Here is a 16,764-nt window from a genome sequence, read left to right on the forward strand (position 1 = left end):
GAAAGGTAAATTTATAGTGGCTTAATCCATTTGAATGTGTCGATCTTACTGCAAGTAGCTACATCTCTTAAAGCTTCTACAGCTAATCCTTGACTTATGACCATTTGTTCAACAACCATTTGAAGGTATGCTGGGGCTGAAAAAATGGATTTATGATCCATGCCCAAAGCTATGTGCCCCCATGGTCATGTGATCAAAATTATTTGTTTAGTGTATGGCAAAACACTAAACAAATGTGTTTTAAGCCAGGAGATCACAATGATTGTCTCACTGTCATTGAAGAAACAGTTGATTCTGAGTTGTTGCCCAAAGAGATGCTCTAGTTCAGGATTCCTATACTTTTCAGGGAGGCTTATTTCTTGTCTTCCACCACCTATATAATAACTATTAAAAAGCATTAAAATGTACAAAAGCAAAAGTAAACATGAAGAGAAAGGGGGAAGTTATTAATAATGGATCTAACTCACAAGTTCATCCACTGTCCAGTGCCCCCAGGGCTGCTGGCAGAACCAGGTTTTGAGGAACCTTTGAAAGCTCTGGAGTCATGAGGCCTACTTCATATTTGTGGGGGAGAAGATTTGAGTGCCACAGCGAAATGTAGCTCCCTGAACAACAGAAGAAGTAACATGCCCATTTGTTTGTTCTAGTTGGATGGGCAGATGAAGTAGGAAAGAGGCAATCCCTCAAATAAGTTAATGTCAAAGGTAATATGAGCTTCACTAAAATGTTTGGGATCTCTAAGTCATTTGACTTAAATGCTTAATTTTGAGTATATTATAGAACTAAAGTTGATTATCATTTTTAGAATCAAAAGCAATATTTAATGTTTACCAGTAACATGTAATCAAATGGCTCTGAAATTAGGAATGAGAAGTGTCTATCATTCCCAATAATATTAATTAAAGCATAATTTGAATACATAATCTGTTAAATTCAATAAAATATGATTTACTACATTTAAGTTTTCTGATCTTTCAGATTTGTTTTGGTTTTTTTTCAAGTTTTTTTTCCTTCAAAAAATATTTGAGGGGCTGCCACAGAGAGAAAGGGGTCAAGCTATTTTCTAAAGCACCTGTAGGCCAGACAAGGAATAATGGATGGAAACTGAACAAGGAGAGATTTAACCTGGAAATGAGAAACTTTCTAACAGTGAGAACCACCAACCAATGGAACAGCTTGCCTTCGGAAGTTGTGGGAGCACCATCGCTTGAGACTTTCAAGAAGAGATTGGACTGGCATTTGTCTGAAATGGTGTAGGGTCTCCCGCTTAGGCGGGGGGTACACTAGATGACCTAAAAGGTCCCTTCCAACTTTGATTATCTGTATCTGATTCCATTTTTTATTCCCATTATAATTTTATCAGTCTGCAGCTGCAGAAGTATAAATTGGTTTATTTGTTACAATAATTATAAATCCCATTTCAACCATTTTCATACAATTCTAATTATTTGTAAAAAAATGTTTTCTTCAGGCATGATTTTATCATTGCATAAATCCATTCTAGTTTTGTGGCTGGGAAATGGGGATTCCAGGCTTTTTTTCCCTACTAAAATAAGTAGTTTTGCCCAGAACAAGTAGCAGAATTTATGTCTTATTACACTTATGTGCAGCTGGTGAGTTTCATTGGTTTGGCTGAGCAGAGTGCGTTCCAGCAGGGCCTGGAAGGGATCACAGAAAGCGGTTTCCATGGGAGTTTTGAATCTTTTTGCATCAGACCCTTCCAAGTCTAAAAAAAATGCTGAATTTAGCCGACTAGGCTGACAAGAAGTGGACACTGTGGATAGGTTTACCTTGCCTGTGTGTTTTTGGGATGGTAAGGCATTAATGGATGCCACATCTGGTCTGTAGAACTCCAGACAATTCCAAAAATAGCAGCTTTCTACTCTCTACGGTAGTACTCATCAAGACTTTTACAACCTGCATCAGGTAGCCCAGGTTATTAGAAGTATCATATAGAAAGGACTATAATTTCTAATCTCTGTTCAAGCTATGTCAAACAGATCGTGCTGTACAGATAGTCCTTGATTTACAACTATTTGTTTAGTGACCATTTAAAGTTATAAAGGCACTGAAAGAAGTGACTTGCAATCAGTACTCACACTTACAAGCATCACAACATTCCCACAGTCTTGTAAACAAAATTTGGGTGCTTGGCAAAAGATACGTATTTACAATGGTTGCAGAATCCTGAGATTATGTGATTGCCACTTGTGACCTTCCCAACCACCTTCCGGGACAAGGTAAAATCAATGGGGGAAGCTGGATTTGCTTAACAACTATGCCAAAATGGTCCTCAAATCAGGAGCGACTCACTCAAAGAGCACCTTGCTTAAGGGAAATTCTGGACCCAACTGTAGTCGTAATTCGAGAACCTGTACTTACACCTATCCTTTAAAAGGGAACGGTTCTTACACAATCCCCGAATCTGGGCTTCAAAAGCGATCACCAGGGAACGCTCTACCTGACGAGGGGGAGGGGGGAAAGCGCCCAGCTACCCACAAAGGCTTTGTTTTGCTACGTTTCGCGACGGCCGACTCGCCCGTGTTTGCGGCTGAAAGTACGCCCAGCCCCGAAGCCGAAGCCCAGCCACCTGCCATTCCTCTCCTGCCTGCGGTTCTGCCCGAGCCCGCTCGGCATTCCTCCAGTGCCGACCTGGTCGCCGCCTGCCCTGCCGTCTCCCTGGCTGCTGACCGGCCTCCCGCCTTTCCGGACTTTCTCCCTCCCCTCCTCCCTGTTTGCTCCCAGTCCTCGGCCCAAACGCGACTTCCTCTTCCTTTCCGAAGCTCCCGCTGTCCGCCCTGGTTCGGGCCGGACTGTCCTCGGCAGATCGCGGGGTGGGTGGGTGGGAGCGCACTGCCGAGCCTGGCGCGGCCGGGAGATCGCTGGCGCGCGCTCCCCGTCTCTCCTCCGCTCCCCCCCTCCCCTTCCGTCTCTCTCTCTCTCTCTCTCTGTCTCCCTCCCGAAGTGCCGCTCCTCCCGAGGGACGCAACAGGAGCCAGGAGCTGGCGGACTCCGAAGCCGAAACAAAGCCCGGGCGCTTAGCTCGCCTCCCGCTTTCTTTTCCTCCCGCTGCGTCTTTCCGACCCCTCGGCGGCTTCTTCTGAGGACTTTTTCCTGCCTTGTGGTGGCCACTCAGCTACCCCGAGAGGTAAGCCGCGGAACGGGACGAATCTGCCCCGGTAACTAGTGGAATGACGTGGGAAACGAGGATCCACGGGAGGGGAGAGCCAGAGGGGAAATGCGGGGTCCCTCCGAAGGCGAGCGCTTTTTTCTCCTCCCCCCCCCCCAATCCCTCGTCGGTCCTATTGTAGAAACCCTTGCCAGAAAAGAGTCACTTTTGGCGGCGGGGGTGGAGAACCCGGCTGCCCCTCCGCCCATCCTCAGCTGAAGTACAATGCTGTACTGAAGTAATCTCGTTGTCTTCCCGATAACACACTGAACTATAAAGTAAACACTCTGGCCGGCTGCCTGCCTGGCTGGCACGATAGGCTGAGCTCCCTTGTAGGCAGCCACTTTTCCACTTAGCGTCTTGGGCGAAGCGAGGCTTAAAACCTTCTCACTCGGGCCGGGGGAGGGAACAGCTGGTTTCCGAGGAGGTGTTCGTTTTCAAAGGCGAGAATGTGCATGCAGATTGTTCCCATTCCTTTGGGGGAGGGTGTGTGTGTTACCTTTGTTTTTTTTTTCTAGTAATCCCTGAAGATCAATCCTTGCCTTGCTTTGTTTTTGACATGAGTAGTTTTTAAACATGATGCAGTCTCCCGAACTGGAGATTATCAACCTTTTTGTTTGTTTTTTTACTATCGCTGAAAGTATTAAAAGAGGTTTTTTGTTTGTCTGTTTTAAAGACAATTGGTTATCTTCTGGATTTTACCTGAATCGGGGAAGATAGCACATGAAAGAAAGGGTTGTTTACTATGAATTGCCTCCTTAAAGGGGAAGGATGATCCAATGAGTTCAGCTGTATTAAAATCAGTATGCTATATAAAACATTGACTTCCTCCGTGGCAAAAGTATGAGGCTCTATTTTTAGATGAGAGATCCCACATTGTACAGAACTGTAAGATCATGCTTAGAATAGAATTGGGCTATGCAGGTTCTTGAGCTTGTTACATATTGGCCGAAGCATGCCACAATAAATTTGTGCTGAACCCTTACTGTTAATGGGGAATCCTGCATATGCCATGGGTACACCTAAGGCCTGTAATCTCGTCCTTCCCTATAGTGCTAACAAAAAGTTATGTAAAAGTTTTGATTGACTAACCCATGATGTGTCAATATGTGTACCTACTTGTCTCATTCTGATTCATCCATATTGCTACTAACTGGAGCATAACATGCAACTATCATGAATTCCTACTTTTGAGGAACATAACTAGGCCATCTAAGTATCCAAGTAGTATGAATGAGAATGGCGCTTGTTTGCTGAATATCTGCTTAGAAAAAAGAGTGTTATGAGTACATATTATAGCATAAGTTTATTCGTGTATAAACATAGCAAAGGAATGAATCTAAAACTATACCTGGTTTGATAAAATGAAAGTCTGAAAGAATTAACAAAGGATACAAGAATGATGAGATGTTCTGAGTTTTTGGTAGAGTCAAGAGTAGATCATAGGAAAGAGAAACTACAGTGAATACAGAGCGGCTACAGATACTGTAAGTCCTGCATGACAAGATTAAAGAACAGAATGAATGGAAATTGGATGTAATGAAAGAGGGTGTGGGAAACTGCTTGGAACAGAGTGAATAAACTTACGTTACAAAGTACTATAGAGGTTTGTGAAGTTATATTAACATTAGAGTGCTGGATGAGGGGAAGAGAGAGAAGAAAGATAACAAAAAGTCAACATATTGTTTGCTTATAGAAAGAAAAATATAATTGGAAAAATATAGTGAAAGAAAGCAAAGATTAAGATTAAAAGAAGGTAGCGAATGCAGAGTACAGGTACTCCTGGATTTACAACCAGTTAAGTGAATCATGCAGTCATTAAGAAAATCTGGCTTTCCCTGTTGACTTTGTTGGTCAGAAACTGACTGGGAATATTGCAGGTGAAGATCACATGACCCTGGGATGCCACAACCATCATAAATACATGCTGGTTGCCAAGCACCCAAATGTTGATCATGTGACCATAGAGATGCTGCAATGTCATCAGTGCAAGGATTGGTTGTAAATTACTTTTTTCAGTCCCGTTGTAACTTCAAAAAGTCACTAAATGAATCATTGTAAGTCAAGGATACCTGCAATTTTGATAAAAATTATAATTGTTTTGGAAGTGATTGGAAAATTGCTAAAGGAGGAACCTCCAACAGAATGAAATGAAGCATTTTTTAAAAAAGTGATGATATGACCCTGGATGAAACTGAAGGGAATGCTGGAGTAATGAATCGTTAGAGATTTATACAGGAATGATGGTGATGCAGGTAGTCTCTAACTTACAACCGCAGTTGAGCTCAAATTTTTTGTTGCTAAACAAGATGGTTGTTAAGTGAGTTGTGCTCCATTTTACAACCTATTTTTCCACAGTTCTTAAGCAAATCACTGCAGTTGTTAAATGAATCATGTGGCTGCTAAACAAATCTGATTTCCCCCATTGACTATGCTTGTTGGAAGCCAGCTGGGGAGGTTACTGTTCTATCGCCAGAACAAAGCAGACTCGAGACCGGAGTTGAATTCAGCTCTTTATTAACAGTCAGTAACTTCAACTGAAGTCGAGCCGCGGCAGCCCTTTTTATAGCGGCTGCTCGCGGCTCGCAACCAATGGCATTTATTTAAACTTCCCGCCACTTAGGCGGCCAACCCAGAACTGTAATTATCTACCAATCGTTAAGCAATGTTAACTGTCCAATAGGAATGCAGTATTGCGAGTATGCAACAAGTACACTACAGTTACAATTTGTGATCACATGACACTGGGACAGTGCAACTGTCATAAATACATGCCAGTTGTCCAGCAGCCAAATTTTGACCATAGGGATACTGCAATGGCCATAAGTGTGAAAAACAATCATAAGTCACTTTTTTTTAGTTCTGTTGTAACTTTGAATGGTCACTGAATGAATGGCTGTAACCTGAGGACTACCTGTGTGTTAAAGCAAGGGTCGCCAACCTTTTGGACCTCAGGAACCACCAAACTCATAATTTTAAATCCTATGGACCAATCCCCGGGAAAATCCCCCAAAAAGTCTGCAGGAAAATTCCTTGTTTATCTACCAATCGATCATTCTTTATTTGGGATCGCAGAATACCATCTCCAGGTCCGTTCTCAGGGGTATAGAGAGAGAGAGACTTTTGGCTTCATGCAAGGAAAGCAGCAGAAGCAGCAAAAGTCTTTCTTTCTTTCCCCCAAACTCTACCAGAAATGAGTCTTTGCCGGCGCAGCCTCTTGGAGCAGGATGCCTTGCAGGGTCCCAAAGACTCATTTCTGGTGGATTTGGGAGAGAGAAAGAAAAAGTTTTGCTGTTTTCCTTGCATGCAGCCAAAAGCAGAAAAAAATTTTTTTATAGAATAACAGAGTTGGAAGGGACCTTGGAGATCATCTAGTCTACCTCTAAGCCGCCAGAGAACAGCCCGGTGATCAGGAGACATGCATGGGGCGAGTGGGGCAAGTTCCCCCTCCGTCCTTTCCCCCGTCCCCTCACTACCTCATGTTGTTCGCAATGCAAGCGACAAAAGCCTTGTGTTCCCATGGGCCATGTGGGCGGTGCAGCCTTGTGTTCCCGTGCAACCTGGATTAATTGCTTCGGGGGTGACATTTCTCTGCGGACCCCCAACATTTTTTTGTAGACCACCAGTGGTCCCTGGCCCACTGGTTGGCGACCACTGTGTTAAAGAGCAGAATTTAAATCAATATAATAAATGTTAAAGAAAAAGTCATAAAAGCTGTAAGCATGTTGACAAAAGATAAGGGCTCAAGTATAATCTGCAATAGGAAAAAAGTTTAAATTATGGGTGTGATTTGCTAATTGAATAGTATTTTGTTTAACTTTGTTTGTATTTCATGCATGCAAGTTGTATATATGCCTGATCATTGGAAGAATGTTGCTATTGTTGCTTATTCAAAACAAAACTTATCAAGAATGAATGCAAAAAAAAACCCCAAAACGCCAAGGGGATTAGTCTGTTAAGTATGCCTGGGAGGGCGCTTGTCAGAATTCTGATAGAAAATAAATGAGAGGGAGAAAAATTTGGGATGTGGTTTTTTGCCACACAGGATCTCTGAAAATGTATTTTTGCTCACCAGGGTATTGAGAAATACAGGAATGTGACATCTATCATATGTTACTGTTTTAGACAAAGTGTATGATGAATGGATTTTGAATTATGGAATGTTGTGTGCAAATTCAGAGTGGGAGTTGTGCTGAATATAAAGCAATACACGAAGAAACTGTCATGAGAATAGATGAATCATTTATTAAATGGTTCAAACTTGAGCAGTAAGGAAGGAATATGTAAGTCCCCTTCATCGTTTAAGTTATTCAAGATAAATAAACAATGAATACTTGTGCTTGCACACAGTGAGAGTATCAGAGGAGACATGGAGGTTAGTGAGCAATGAAAAAGCTTTGGGATGGCACATTGATGTCTGCCAGCGCCATGTTGCATACCCTGTGCTACAGTATTCTTAATAAGACTTGTGTATTTTAAGTGGTTAATGCATCAGATATAAGAAGCCAATTCCAGTGTAGTCTTAATGAGACTTTCACCTCAGAGATTACAACAGAAAGAATATTGTATCTTAGCCAATAATGGCTTTCCTTATGGACCAAACGTTCATCTGTCTGCATTTCTTACTTCAGGCTACTAGATCCTGATCCAAATTTCTAGCTGATGACCTTTTACTTTTAAACATTGGTTGTCTAGATTTTTGGAGCCTAGATCTGGAAGCTTTATTAGTACTGTTTTAAGTAGACATCTCTTGTGAAAAAAAATGATGGAAAACTTGAGCAATACATTAAATATAACTATCTGTTAAGTTACATAATTAGTAGGATTTGTAAGCCATGCTGCAGGTTGGAGCTAGCTAGCTATATCATTTTTTCTGATGGTTTCATGCTCCTTTTTCTCTTGGCATTCTAGAGTTCCCTGTGCTCATTGTTGTATCGCTATGTTCTTAATTTTATTTAGTTTGTGCTTGCTCTTTCTTCATCTTGATGTATTTGTGTGCTTTTGCAAAACCTGAGGTTCCTTGATCCTGGAAATAAGGTCATTTTGGCTACCTATCCTTTTCCACTCTCTTTTGTTGACATGGCAAGGAAATTGATGCTCCAATATTTTTACCCTGCTTACAGGTATTCCATGGCTTCAGGCAGGCTTTCCATGCCATTATGTTTTTATATGCATGCTTTAAATTTTACTGTTGGATCACGCATATTGTCTGCCAAATTCAAAGAGCTTCTGAAGTCCAGAGCTGATTTGTGATGAAATGTTAGGATTTAAAATTAGAAATGTTGATCTTGTCCAAACCTATATGCAAACATGTCAGCAAATTTATGTTTGTCACAATGTACTTTGAAAGTAATTTGATGTGTATGGCTGTTTAGTCTATGAAAAAAGAGGGGGGGGAAATGTAACACCTTCCACTGTTTTAGTAGGTAAGTTGACTTAGCCCTAGAAACCTTAGAAATAAGAATTTTACATCTCGCCTATATAACAATGAAAAAATAGGTAGACCTTTTGTATGATTACCGGTATTAAATTTGATATGTTAACATTTCCTTAAAATATAACTATCTAAAAAATGGAGGAATATGTTACTTTAAAGAAACAATAAAACTAATATATCTTAAGCCTTCTTTCTGTTTCTTGTAAAAGCACTGAAGAAAAACACGACTATTTTATTCAAAAGTTCACATCATAATTCTTCCATGTTCTTTGTTTATTGTTGTCAGGACGTATTTTCTAATGTATTGGAAGGATATGCATCTCAAGGAAAGTGATTTAGATTGTTTTTTCTCAATTGCATATAATCAAGAAATACAAACCACGAAGACTTGAAACAAAATATTATTTGGCTGGTTTGATGTGGTTTGTTCAGCTTATTTCTGGATCCGGATGTATGGGACTGCAACAGCCCTGTGAAATAATAGATGAGCTCCCATGACTGAGAAGACTGGAAGTGGATCTCCCTGATCCTCTCCAACATGCTCTCTTTTCAAACCATTGTTCCATAATCTTTCCTGGGGTGGCTTTCCTCCAGGGACTTCCAGGATTTGCAGACCTTACAAACACTGCTGTATTGTATCTGGTTGGGCTAAAAGTACAATAGAAACGTCCCTGAATGGACTTTGCGTAAATATTATATGAGCATAAGGAATATGCTGCAATTCCATTGAGCAGCCATTTGTTCATAAACTATAACAAGTTTTGGAAAAAGAGTAGAACGCAACCTAGCTATTAGAAAACTGTTTTTAATTGCATGAATAAATAAGAGTTTTAGGAATTCCTAAACACTCTTGGGAAAATGTACTTTTCCTTGCTGAAGGAAGAAAACACGAAGGATCTTAATGGAAGATCATTGTCATCAGGTTTCATAAGATGAGGTACATTACACAATATGCTACAATATTATAGCTGAAACTCTGGTATATAAAAGGTTAGTGTTTTATCTAGTGTCATGTAAAATAAAAAGAAACATACAAATAGATATATAAGAGGTGATCTTTAGGTCCCATCAGATTTGGTAGGATAATGGAAAGAGTGAAATCTGAGTCACAGTTGAGCAGAGAAATTCTGGATCTCATTCCATACATAGAGTTTATTTACACAATTTTATATGACATGCAGCTCCCAAGACTTCAGACTGTTTACAAAGTAAAAACTGTCAATCTATACATTGTGTGTGTATGCGTACAAAACTCTCTCACACACAAACATACATATATAGCTCAGCATCAACCAAATAAAAAGATTGCATTTGTACTAAAATCAAATTAAAAAGAGTAGTTAGCCTGAAACAAACCTTTTTGTCGATTGTGCCCATCTGCTTTTAAGTATATAAATGGACAGAAACTATTAAGTGATATGACAAGAATAAAGCATCATACCTGCCATTCCTGCCAATGAATATAGTTCAGCTCCCAACCTCCAAGGTTTAAAATCTAGATCTCCCTTAAGAAGATGCTTGCTGTCCATTTTGAAGCAGGTATTTTTTATGATCATAATATTGTGGGTAAGTTTGTCAACTTCAGTTTTTGCCAATATTCCGAAACTCTCATTCTACCCTGATTCAATAATGTCTCATGTGTAACAACAGAGACAGTTTTCGGTGGACTGCCTTGACTTTGGAAAAGAATTTGTAGGACAAAACATGGTATAACTTCACCCTGAATCACTGCAAATTTACAGAATTTCAATAATATTTTAATGTAGCATTATCTTTGTGTGAAATATTTTAGATTAGCAAACATGGGTCCAAATAACCTCTGAACCTCTGATCAAACAGTTTCTTTGAAATATATTTTTATTTAAAAAATATTAACAAAGAACACAGCAACCTTTCTTCGTTCTTATCTTTTGACACAGATCTCTAGAGAGGAAATGATCCTTGTGGCTCCCATTGAAAAGTATTATGTTTTCTTCAGTAACTTCAAGTACCGGTAGTTGTTTGTTTTTTTGCTGATTGCAAAATCCTCTAGTTTTAAATTATTGCTTGTTTATACATAGTTTTGAGTTCATTCTGATCTGTTTTCCCCTGATTTGCTGATCACATGGTTTGGTTTGTTAATGAATAATTTTGGCATTTATCATAGTAGAGAGTGGATAAATTGCCATATCAAGCTGTTTTACAAAATGTACATTTTATATTTCCACGTTTTGAAGAAGAATTTAAGGCAACATAGTTGATCTATTACTTAGTATATTATTAGATATTTTATAAGATATTCCGTTTGGATCTTGGGAGAGTAAATCAAAATGCTCATACCATTTAATATTAAACATCATACCAAAATTAGCCATTGTTATGAAACTCCCTAAACAAATGGACAGAAAGTATTCAGCAAAGATAATGTTGATTCTTCTGGAGAAGAATCTTACCAAAACATAATTCACCAGTAAGAAAAGCTCAACTCCCAATTTATAACAGCCAGTTTTCAACTCTATATCTTCTGCCTTGAGAATACCAAAGAAAATTTGTGCCACTGAGTGCCGTATGTTCCAAAAGAGGATTTTTGTCAACCATTTTCATGCTTGTTGAGAAGGTAAAAGGCAAGAGTTTCTCTGTAGAAGAGGTTGGTAAAGAAAATAAGATAATGTTTTCTTAGATAGAAGTAAACAATTAACAATAGCAGTGATGGAGGGATATAAAAATAGTTTGTTTTTCTGTTTTCTCAGGCAATAGTATAGATGAGCTAAAGAGAGCCAATAACATAAATGTCCTCTGTGGTAGGTGGGCTTGAACTCCAGTGGGGATTTTTAATTATGCACATGTTAACTGAATAGGTTTTTACACTATATTTCTAATATCCTAAATGAATGCATCTTGGACCAGATGGACCAGAAAGGAGATAATCCTAGATTTATTCCTAAATCATGACTGTGTTCTGAGACAAGATGTAAGTATTGTGGAACTAATAGAAATGGATGACCAAAACACTGTTACATTTTAGCATACATGGTAATGGGAAACTGCCAGCTGAGTGAAACAGTCACATTTGATTACGAAAGGGGCACCTTCTCAGATATGAGGAAATTGTGAACAAAGACTGCAAGGAATAATCAAGAGAGCCAAATCTCTTCTTAATGCCTGAATGTTAATTAAAACCACAATAACTGGGAGTCAGTAGGGATGTATTTGGCAGGGTAAGAAAGAGTGGTCCAAGAGCTGGATCAGCCGCATTCACGAGAGACGTGCATGACTCTCTAGCAGCATCCAGGAAGCTGTAAAAGGAAGGTAGTTTTTTTTTTCTTCAGGAAATGGAAAAAGCCTGTCCTAATGAAGATGTTAATAGGAAGCACAAACTCTAGGAGTAAAAAAACAAAAACATGCAGGGTGATAATAAGGAATTTTTAAAAAGAATCCACTCGCCCCAATAAACAGAAATAAGGAAAATAATATAATTCACTTGCAGTAGGATATCAGCCAAGGAAGCAGTTGGGGTATTGATGAAAAGATCCTCAAGGAGGGTATGGACATTGCTGGGAAATTGAGTACTTTTGGGGGGGCATTTATTTCTACAGGTAGCTTTAGCCTTATGGCCATATTTTCAGCGACTGTTTGAAGTTAGAACAGAACTGAATGAATAGTGGCTGGGACCACTTCTCAGAGTTCTAGCAACCCCAAGTTCATGTGGTCACAATTGGGTGCTTGGCAACCGGTTCAACGATCGATTGCAGCACCCCACAATCACGTGATCGCCTTTTGCAACCTCGCCTGCCAACTTCCCCAGAAATCAGTGGGGAGGCTGGCAGGGAATGTCACAAGTCACTGGGGTATGCCTCTCCCACTCACACACCTTCTCCCAGCCTTTCTGGGGTTGTGCTCTGCTGCTCACTCATGCACACCCTCCCTGACCCTTGCCCTGCCACCCTCCCATATCCATTTTGACCTGTGTTCTCTCAACTACCCCCTTGCATCCTTGTGGACCTTCTTGGACCCACACCATGCCTCTCACACATCTTTTGCACCCTGTTGCACCCTTGCTTACCCTCCCCTGAATGCACCTCTTGCACACACCTTCCTGCAACCTGTGCTGTGCCTTTCTCACAAACTCATGTATCCTTCCCCCCTGGATTCCCTCCACCACTTGGCAGCAGTCTGCTTACTGGATTGCAACTTTCTGACATCTTCTTTCTGACATCTTCTCACTGACTTCACTAGGGGGAAATTGGTAAGTTGCTTCACCTGAACAGTTAACAACAGCAACTAGGACTGCAGGGATTGCCACTGCTAAGTGATAAAGTGATGTGGTCCTGCTTTATGACCACCTTGCTAGCCACGGAAATTCTGGTCCCAATTGCTGTTATATATTGTGGATCACCTGTGTCCTTATAGGCATTCCAAGGGGAGAAATCAAAACAACTAAAATAATTTGAGGTAACAAGAGATGTTCTAACACATCTTGGAAGATTGCAATAGCGATTAACCATTGAATCTTGATGGCATCCACCTCAGAATAGGATAAAAACTAAAATGTGAAATTGCTGACCTCCTAGCAAAAATATGTAAGTTGCACCTGAAATTGAGCTTAATGCTGGAGGAGTAGAATGAGCCCATGTGACACCGTTTTTTGAAATTGCAGCAGCTGAGGCATCAAAGTCAAAGAACTGTGGATGAAATATAAAATGCTCCATTTGTTTCAAAATATTTAACATACTTATATAAAAAGTTAACAAATAGTGATATTTGGAAATTTTCAGGAAAAAAGAAGAAAGTTGTCTTCACCATGGTAGCACCTAACCAAACCCTTGGTTGATTTAGAGAAAATAAAATAGTCGGGTTGAACCTTTAAAATCACATTTGCTGTATTAGGTATGAATTTATGCTTCAGTGAATCAATATTAAGCAGAATAGTCCTTGTGATACAGCTTTTCAATTTGTACTTAGAGACATAGTTAGTAGAATATTGAATTTATTGAGTACACAAACCAAGATATAATAGGAACAACAGCTGCAAAAAAAAGAAAGAAAAAAAGTTCTTTCTGTAGCACAATTTGGAATAAAGGTCTAGCTGATAAATTGAGGTTTTATTCCATAGATCTTATATTCAAAGCCTACATATTTTTGTCTTGCACTGGTGGGCAGTGGGGATTAGGAACAACCATAAAGAGGTCCAATAATTCCAGTTGTAGAACTCACAGTATATACAGAATTTAGGATCCATATCTGCTTAAATCAGTAGTTCTTAGATTAAATTATTTTTCTGGTCCTAAATTAATTATTTATTTAATATCCTGTCTTTATTATTTTTATAAATAAGGTGTGAAACATATCCATCTCATTTACTTCCTATTTTCCCCATAGCAACCCTTTGAAATGAATTGGGCTGAAAGAATGGCTGGCTTTCATGGCCAAGGTGGGACTTCAATTCACAGTCTCTTATATATGATATGATATAGTATATGATATGATATATATGATATGGCTATGCCATCATATATCATATGTAAATATGCAAATATTCCCACAAAAAAAAATCAACTCCTTGGTAGCAGTGGTCCCATTCTGGATCTTTGACAAACAAGCATTTATTTTGTCATAAAAGTCAAGAGATTTAGATTAAGAGATTACTGTTTATTTGCAATGAGTTCCATTATTTACTAAGGGAAACTTTCTCTCTCTCTCCCTCTCCTTCCTCCCTCCACCCCCCAGTAAGTTTGATTATAAATGAATGTAGAATGGATATAACTGCAGACTCTCAATGGTCCCATCACATATTTCAGCCTCCATAAACACCTTGTTACAGGTAGTTCCCATTTACCAATGGCAATGGGGATTGGAATTTCCATCACTAAAAAATGTCATAAAGCATGATGTCAGATCACTGTGCTGCTTAGCAATGGAAATGTTGACAATTCCATTCACAAATGATTGCCATTTGTAACCTCCTTCTGGCTTCTCCATTGACTTTGCTTGTTGGAAGCCAGCAAAGACGATCGAAATGGTAATTATATGATGATGGGGACATTGCAACAATCATACGTACACTCATTCAGCACTATCATACATTTGAATGGTTGCGGAATGAGTTGATCATTAAATGAGGACCATCTATATTCCATATTGTTATTTGTAATCAATAATTATACATTTTTTCTAGTGCCATAGAAAAAGTGGTTGGCTTCTCTAGAAGCAAAACATATTTTATAATTTCAGAAAGAGAGGAGCTATTACATATGAGAACGTGTGTGATTAATATGTGGGACATAGAAGACCCATGTTCTATTCCAACAACAGCCATGAAAACTTATTGGATAATTTTGGGCCAGTCATTTTTTTAGTCTTAGCCTAATTCAGGGTTGTGGTGAGCAATAGGAGAGCTGTGTTTATCTATGGTGGCAAAAATCAGGAGTCTGATAATAATCTGTAGAAGTTCTCATTCATCCAGGTCATGGTTGTCCCAAAGGTGCTTTTTTCAGGAGGTAGTGGTCTCCTTCCATTCCCTACTCTCCTGTTAGAACTGAAGAAGTTTCTTGGATGAGAAGCGAAATGACTTCAAAAGAAAAAACAAGAAAGTCCAGTTGCCTCCTGAAAAAAGCACCTTTGAGAGTCTGATAATGTCTTCCCCAACTAATTTATTAAAGACATAAACTACATATTGCTAGTATTGTACTGATTAATAGTTGCTATGTGTTAAAAACTCATTATGTTTGTTGAGAGCTATGTAAGCTATCTGAATAAAATGTGGGATAGAAGCGTATATGAGTATAACAAATACAGCATAAGCGTTTGTATTTTATTTTAGTTACATTCATTTAATTTATTGGATTTTGAGAGTGGTTGAGTCCAAAAGGCTATGGGCCGTTTCCATTAAAAATACATAATTTAAGAAACATTATAGCCTGGGAAAAACCATATCAATAACAATAGTAACAGTTATAACATCATCAACAACAGGGGCTTCACAAACAGCCTATCTCCAGGCTTGGGAACAGAGCCTTAAGGGACGTGGAAGATTTGGACAGTGGGAGTCATGTACCTAAGGTAAGGGGGATGCTCCTCCAGACAGGGGTTATGGCAGAGAAGGCACATGCCTCCTCAGTCGCATAAGACTGCAATGTTTAATAGAGAGAACCTGGAGCCCGCCCACCCTGTCCATATAAGTACTGGAAAGGTAACCCTAGAGAGGGTAAAATATAAATGTACTTATAACTGTGGTTAATTAAAGCAGCCACATGACATTTCACTTAATGACTGTGTTGCTTGGCAATGGAGTTGCTGTTTCCCATTAGACTCATTAATTGATGACTACCTGTATGCCTTAAGTTGTAAGCTCCACTTCCTATTTTTTCTGTATAGTTGCGTAAATTCAATTGAGCAAATTCTAATTTCCTTATTTAAAGTGAGATTTGAAGTAACTTTGCAAGAGTCCTCTGGTTTAGAGCAGTACTAAAATCATTCTCTTGTCAACTTAGATACAGCAGCTAATTATGACCAGAAAACAAGGAAGAAGAGAAGAAAATATATATAAGAGCAAGTGCAAAACATGAATGTAGAGCACGTTCTTAAGCCTTCATACCACAATTTAGAGCATCCGATTGTTATACTATAATAACCTCATAGTTTGAGATACTCAGTACACAGATTTGTTTCCACAAAGGTTGTTCTGTGTCTGATTAAAAGCTGCACTGCATATCAACTTGCATAGAACAATTGCATGTTTGTAGCAATAGTCATGGTTTAATGCAGTAGTACCTACTATGTGCACAACTCTTGAGAGAAAAGAGATTATTCATACATCTTGTTTCTCTTCATATTTATATTGATATTAAAGATAATGAATCACACTGAAGTCTCAGTGGGCTTATCAGCTTCAAAACTATTAACATTCTTAAATGTACCTAATACTTGAAGATTTACTCTGGTAAATAAAATGTTGAAATTAGGTTTGATTCCTGCAGCAGTGACTGATAACTATAAAGAACTGCAAATTAGATTTGCAGTACTTTGCTCTCATCCTAATGCTGACTTAGCTTTTCTCATATTGCTTATGTGCCATTTTATGGTGATTGTACATACTCATCTGTAATTTAAAAAATTGCAGAGAAATCAACAAGTAGATTGAAGCAGCTGAATGTATATTGTAGCTAACATATGTATAAAT

The 16,764-nt window shown here is 39.1% G+C and overlaps 1 protein-coding gene across 2 annotated transcripts in view; it reads left to right on the forward strand.

Annotated features, from left to right (window-relative positions):
• Positions 1 to 2,779: 2,779 nt before the first annotated feature.
• RIN2 (Ras and Rab interactor 2) overlaps positions 2,780 to 16,764 on the forward strand; it is a 78,417-nt gene continuing 64,432 nt past the window's right edge. The window contains exon 1 of one of the 2 annotated variants that reach the window (XM_026700980.2): positions 2,780 to 3,148. The gene's annotated coding sequence lies outside the window, so the exon portion shown is untranslated. The remainder of the gene's footprint in view (positions 3,149 to 16,764) is intronic. The other variant, XM_087930630.1, reaches the window with a different exon arrangement.

The sequence above is a fragment of the Pseudonaja textilis genome, chromosome 3 (assembly GCF_049901715.1).
Source record: "Pseudonaja textilis isolate UNSWEBS1 chromosome 3, rPseTex1.2, whole genome shotgun sequence".
In the NCBI taxonomy this organism is placed as follows: Eukaryota; Metazoa; Chordata; class Lepidosauria; order Squamata; family Elapidae; genus Pseudonaja; species Pseudonaja textilis.